Source organism: Pholis gunnellus (genome assembly GCF_910591455.1).
Source record: "Pholis gunnellus genome assembly, chromosome: 9".
NCBI lineage: Eukaryota > Metazoa > Chordata > Actinopteri > Perciformes > Pholidae > Pholis > Pholis gunnellus.
This window is the reverse complement of record NC_136535.1, coordinates 22,228,043-22,235,698: the sequence shown is the minus strand read 5'-3', so window position 1 is coordinate 22,235,698 and position 7,656 is coordinate 22,228,043.

Here is a 7,656-nt window from a genome sequence, read left to right as displayed (position 1 = left end):
AAACAGAAATACACACAATGTACTTTAAGCAAAGCTATTGTTAGTTAATATGTTTTTAACATATGAAGGACAACTTATTCAAAATATTCACTAAAATATCTGATCAGATCAACTTTATGGGATATTATAAACTACGTGACTAATCATTTTAGCAATGCTTTACATTTAGGCCGGTCACTTATCATACAATACAGGGACGTCAATTATTCTTGATGATCTCGTTGTTGCCCGTTGTGTTTACATGCGTGTTTGTTTACGAGTGTCACCAACATTTCAGCCAACAAGATGCCAGAATTAACCAGCAGGGTTTTCGTACTAACAGCTGCACACACATTTTTATAACAGACATTTTATTTATTGTTTTGTTTGTATGGTTTTATTACGTATTAATCCCAATATTCCTAAGAATTAAAAGTCCACTGCTCTTTGAAAGGATGTACTTGTGTTATTGTGCTTTCATATCATTTCATTACATCAGTGGTCTATCAATGATGTATTTCTCAGACAACATTGTCCGACCAAAGCCGTTATCTTGACCGGCCTTTTTACAATCCCGGTGGGGTTGAACTATTTTATTGGACATTTTCAGGCAGATAACAAACACATGGTGAGGGCGAGTGTATGAGTATCTTTTAACGACGCCACATGTGACTTCTGCTCAGCTAAACTGATAACATCCAATATGAACACACCAACAGCTGCCCTCACACTACAGTAAGCTTTACTCTGTCTCACCTTCCCATCAACAACTGTTGCATCACAAGGCAGGTTGCCAGCAACTTTAACCACAACACCCACACCCCCACCCACCCACACCCCCACCCACACACCCCCACCCACACACCCCCACCCCCCACCCACACACCCCCACCCCCACCCACCCACACACACACACACACACACACACACACACACACACACACACACACACACACACATCATGTGGTTCTGTTTAGTGTCGTAAAATTGACCAGTGCTCCGTGTCTGTGGGCCGGTAACGTGAGAGTCTGTTGTGGTTGTCTAGCGGAGACCTGAAACAAGTTGCACAACCGTCTTCTTCTTTCACTTTGACTGGAATTGGCAGAAACATGCAGGTCAAAGGTTCTGTGGTTATTAAGTTGTATATATTTCAGTGTGTCCTAGAGAGAGCCCTACAGTACATCATCGTGGGGCCTCCTTGGTCAGTGCATGACGCCAGCTGTTTGCCATATGCTGAGCTGGAGATGGGCTACTGTTAGAAAAAGCTAGACAACATGCAGAATGATTTACACTGCCGTGAAAAATACCGTACAAACCGTGACTCTCATCTTAAAAAACGCCCATCACACCAAAAGTGCAAGAAGTGTGATGGAGTCGTAAGCTGTGGCTAAAAACACCAAACATCAACACAGGTTGCTAGATTGAAAGCAGAGCAAAGAACAGCTGGACTGCAACGCCTTCCGTTCAAATGTTTAAGCAGGCGGCACTCTTAAGATAATACAGACAAAGACTGAGCTGTTTGCATAAGCAGCCTGTGTACAGTAACCAAACATGTACAGCAGCTAAGAAGCAATGCTGAGAAAAAAATATATTTTTGCGTTGGGTGATTTGAATGAATTTGGGCTATACATGCCCATGTAGTGACGAACTAAGAGAGGGAGTATGTTCTGTCCATGTTTAGCTGCAGGAGGCAGGTGTGCTATCCACTGTTGAGTGTAATTAACCACCTATTAACTTAAAGAGGCATGTCTCCACATGAGGAGACGGAGCTCTACCAATGAACACAGGTGGTGTTCTCCGGCTTGGAGTTCTTTACAGAACCCTGCTCTTCTTGTTCTTCTAATGGCAGACTCATTAAAGTCTTGGCCGGGTGAACCTGCTCTGCTTGTGTGCATCGAGTGACGCACGGGTCAATAACATGCAAACTTAACTGTGCAAGAAGGGACTTGCACCACAAAGTTAGTCTGATCAGTGAAGAGTCAGGACGTACAGCTCGGTCAGTCTGCGGTTTCCATCTTGTGATGCTGCAGCTTGTGACAGTTGTGCCACGTCACACCCCTGCAGATAGTCCCCGAGAAGGATAGGAGGCCGCCACAGCAATCGGCAGCTTTCAACATTGTTCCAAATATTTCAATATTGATTTAGAACAGAACAAAAAAAAAAACCCTCAGATGTTAGTTTCGTAACTCTGGTTCCTCTGTCCTCGACAGTCGGCGTCAGTCCTGAGGCAACAGTGTGTGGCAGAGATTCATTATTGCACTGCAGTGACGCTACTCTTCATCGGTGTGGTGCAGGGGGTACAGACAGCTGTGTGTGTGCATGTCATTGAGAGAGAGAATAACTGAAAGGTACAGGCTGCGAGTAGTTAACTGAATAGCTGAAAGAGACAAAGACTCAAGAAAGATTGAAAATATCACTGCGCTGCAAATGCCAAAGCTCCCCCTCAGTCTCAGTGGCTCCTATACAATATATTGGCCCCTGCTGCTACTTGGATCCATATGTAGGGTGGGGAGTTAATTGGACCTCGGCTCTTATGTGACATGCATTAGGGGGTCACTCAGCGGGGCCCCCGGTTGCACCCTGCATGTCCGTGCGAGTGTGTGCGGGGGTTCGTGCTATGCTGAGCAAATGGCGAGCAATGCAAATGGTGAAACAGGACTATAATGATGTTATGCACATGGGGAATAAGCTGTGTGTGTGTGTGTGTGTGTGTGTGTGTGTGTGTGTGTGTGTGTGTGTGTGTGTGTGTGTGTGTGTGTGTGTGTGTGTGTGTGTGTGTGTACATCCGTGGGTATGACTTCACCAGCTGCTGCTGCTTTGTTGTATTACCTAACAGATAATTGGGACCACATGTCCTTCTTGGCACTATTGGGGTGTGTTAAAGGCTTGCAGGAGTGATGTCACCACGTTTCAATTTTCATATACGTGTGACATTGCATAAAGTCTTTTACAGTACGTTTCACTTTGGGTTAAACTCCACAGTGTTCCAGGTGTCATGCACTAGAGGTGCATCCACAAGAGGCCCCTGGCTCATCGAGGGCCAGTTGCAATCATAACCTTAAATTGTTATCATATGGTGTATGTGGGGATTGAAATGGTATTACCGCTGCCAATGAGGTCATGCTTTCAGACCAGTTTGTACATATTTAGTGAGCAAGATTTGCTTTTGGCAGAAGGTTATTCCATAGGCCCGAGGAACAAGGGATTCTTTTTTGGAGCAAATCCATACGTGGGATGCAGGAAGTTCATATTAAAGGATGTAAAACATCCGTGTTTTCACTACTTTTCTGTCCCTTAAATATGTAGTAGCGTAGATTCAGCATGAGCACATCGCTACCACCCACCCTGAAATGTTTTTGTTCCACCAGAAGGTCCACAAATGGTGACATACGTAAGACAGAAGACGCCCCCCAAAAGTCCAGATGCTGTCAATAATCGCCTCATTAGCAAATACATGTATTCAGCATTAAATTTAGCCTTTAGTAGGTGCACATTACGCTGCTGTGTGAATGCGCTCAGGACTGGAGACTTTGACCCTCCTAACGGCTGCAGACCAGTGGGAGCCTGAGCAGCTTTTTTTTTTCAGATGCATTTGATTTTACCAGACGAGGTCTCGCTGGGCTCATGTAGTGCGACGGGGTCCGAGACTCGCATGAATGAAGTCGGAGTGTGATCCTGGGCAGCAGCAAAAGCCCACGAGTGGAGAAAACGAAAAATGACTCAATGAAGAACTGATGCACAGACGTTCAAAGCCGAGACAACACTGGTACGGACACACAGATTGTGGAGTTGAAATCTTTCATTATCTGATGTTATGTCAGGTTTTGGACAAAGCATTCACTTTTATCCTGATTGTGATGTCCACAGTCTCCTGAGAGGACGTCTACATTTCACTCAGAACAGTCCTGAAGTCTGTACTGGCCCCACAGAGATATGAACACTCTGTCTTAGACTCATCTACAGACCGCATTAGTGAGTGTCAACTTAAAAATGTGAGTTATAAAAGGCTGTTTACATTGCTCTTAAAAGCTTTGATTGGTCCACACATGTCCCTTACAAAGTCCACTAAAGATGGAAAGGCTGTAAAGACTTTGATGTTCCACTCCATGTGTCCCACGGACACACTGTAAAGTAGGGATTACATATAAAGTGATGCCGCGTGAGCCGTCAGCACGGCGAAGACAAAGTCCCCGTGTTTAGTAGCTGCTGGTTCGAAGCAAAAAGTAAGTCGAACACTCAGACACGCGTGTAAAGCTTCGTCCTGTGTAAAGTCTACTTCCTTCTGTCGAGGGCCTTGGCTCAGGATACGGCACAAAGACAAACCTGAGTCATCCGAACACAATGACAGCGGTCACGTCACATGTTCCATGAAGCTACAGATACACACATCAAAAGCAAATCATCGACTGCACCGCAACCACAAAGTCCAATCATGCAAATCAACCACAGCCTATGACATCAATGGAGTCGCTAAATATTGACAACAGCACACACAAAGACTTGTTTGTAGCATTAAAGAACTATTTAAGGAAAGCTTAAAATAAACATTGTTAACACAATGGTTGGTGCCACACTGTACACTCCTCAAAGGATATCAAGTACACTCGGTCTGCTGAAATGTATTATAAATAAATTGGTTCCTAAATTACATGTAGAGATATTTGTCTTTACCAACAAAAACAACAGCTTTCACACTGTATTATTCACAGTAACTGTTGTAATAAGGTGCTTATTACACAGGGTAACTAGTAGGACAGGAACAAAATGACAATGTGAATCTGTTGAATAGACTGGGGTTTGTAGAGATACTACTCACTAATGGGGGAAACATTTTAAGCAGACAAATTGAGAAGCTGTGCTTGCAACAATTGCATTAATGTTTTAGGGACTGGAACAGAAAATGTGGGTCAGTAATTGAGGAAACACTGTAAATCTGATGCGCAGTCTCCCCCTAGTGGTCCGACTCTTAACTTACAGTTTCTAGTGTAACGCTATTGAATGGCTGTGTGTGTGTGTGTGTGTGTGTGAGAACAGAGTTGTTCCAGAAAACTGGAGACAGAGAGTATGACAAAACAGGAAGTGGTCTCACCTCCTGGGCTGGGAGCGGCGGTCATCCTCGCCACTGCCCGACTCCTACAGAGAGATAGACAGAGAATTAGAAAAACCTGCATCACTTCACATCAGTCCTGTACCAGCAGCTGGTGTTTCAGAGAAGGACACACTGCATCACATTGATCAAAGAGACGTGGGAGGCGATATGCATCACACGCTGAGTCAGACTCACTTAACCTTGCATTAAAAGAGGGCTAAATTGGCTGGCGGCTGGGGGCGGCTACGTCCGGCCTTTCATCTGTGACTTCAGTGACGAGGCTCAGAGCAGACACCAGGGATGAGGCTGAAACACACTGAGTGGCCATGCCCTCCCCTCTCTGTTTATCTTTCTCCAAAATGCAATCATCCTCCTCCTCCCCCACCACTACCACCACCACCAGCACAGTTCGCCACACGCACACACAATTTTAATCCCCGCCTGTTTTGGTAATCCCTTCCTAAAACTCAGGGAACTTTCTCTTTTGGCATCAATCTGTCAATCCCGGCTACTAAACAGGTCAACCCCCCCCCCCCCCCCCCCCCCCACCCTCCCAAAAAAACCCAGATACATACATTATGGATGGACACGCACAGACATGGGACAGTGAACAATAACGAAGACTGCTGGTGCTGGTGAATGATGAGGATGCGTGAGGACGGATGAGGACGATTGGGCGGAGAGGTCAGGAGGTGCAGAGGCTTGAGAGGGAGGGATGGAGGACGTGACTGGGCCTGAACGATGCTCTCTGCATCAGCAGCCTAACAGCCTGCCTTCAAGGCAAAATATGGTGACACGGGAGAAATAGGAGTGCGTGCATGGGCTCCAATGCTTCCTGCACACACACACACACCTGCAAAACTGCCTAGCTCAGCAGATTTCAAAAGGCAATGTGATACCAGTAGACTATTACGCCTCTGCGTAGCACTCACACACATTGCTGATGAATTTAGGGGGCTGTACACCTCTTAATATGCGATTAAGACAACATACCATAATAAGCCATGGCTGGGATATAATGCACAGTCTAATCTCCATGGTAACCATGCCACTGCACAGATGTGTATAGGGAGTGGCCGTACAGCCAATGAGAACAGGGGGTTTGGTGTGCTGCTAGGCAGATTACACCGCCGTCGCCGTAGGGTGGCTGCTCCCCACTGTGCCGAGGGCAAAACGATGTCTTTACTAATTGATGGGTCAATAGTATGAAACCGGAGTACAATTTTCCAGAGTGCTGATAAAATGGTGAGGAGGAAGAGTACAAGAAAAAAGGCCCCGAAGTGACAGTGGCATTCCAGCTGTGCCTCTCATGGATGTTCATCTCTCTCTTTGGAGCTCATCCACAGCTCTTTCCTCCACACAAGTCTCTGCTCTGCAGTCCCTTTACCCCCAACCCCCCCCTCTCAGCATCAGGCATCTCACAAGAGCACTCACATGGCTGCTCCCCATCAGGAACGGGTCTCATGACAAGCAGCTGGTAACCTCAGCCCGGGATCCTTTCACCGCCACACTACAGCTACAGTCCCACAGTGAGAAATTAAACCATAATTCATGTGTGGGATTTCTTTGATCTGCCGCGGACTGGTCAAAGGTTGTAATGGACACGAGTCTAAATGTCTCCAAAAGCCATAATAGAATGATTTTAAAAAAGCTCTTCATGCCATCAGAAGACGAGTGCTGCAGCCATTTGAATAACGCCCCTAAAAGGATTTTAAATATTTTGCATTCTGCGTAATGAATGTGCATGGCTGTCCATTTGTGATACTCCATCAAACTGGCCTTGAAACCTGGAACGCAGTCAGACTCTGCAGGTTAAACTGGGCTGCATGTGGCTGAACTCCTGTCATGTAGCGTTAACCAGAGGCCAGGATCTCCAGGATCTTCCATCTGACAGACGCATCATATTCCTGGGTGATGGCATTAGGTCTCGTCTATGGCAGCCACACCACCGTCTGGGTCAAGAGCCCTGAAGCCAGGCGTGGGGAGCCTCAACGTGTCTGAGGGTCTGACAGGCCTGTCCCACTAACCCGCTTTCAAAAGCAGCTCCTCTCCATCCAATGTCACTCCACTAACCCGAGATCATAGGAATCAATGTGTAGCTGTGGTGCTGACATGACAGAAAGCATCATATTCCAGGTGCATGATCTTATAGGATAAACCAATAATTACTTTTCCTGCTAATTAAAGCTGCGGTTTAGTTTGTCTCTGAAGTTGCTTTGGGTTTCCCGGGGAGGAAGTGAGTTAGCAAACGGTTACATCATCTTTAGTAACTAAAGTTTGCAACAAAAAAAACAACACATTGAGCATAAAACTGAGGCAGTTAACTTAAGCTTGTAAGACAAACTTCCCTCTGCAGGACTGTTTGGGGCTACTTTCAGATTTACAGTATGATGCTAATGGCTAAGTTAGCCACCTATATACACATGCGCCCATGCACACACATCCCGAGCAGTGGAAACCGGGCTAACTGTAAGTCTTCCCTTTGGCGGACCGATGAAACGCAACTGAGGCAAAGATGTCAAACCAGTTCACGGACACTTACAGACACGCTGGGGCTGGAGGTAGTGCTCGGTGTCGGCGACCGCTGG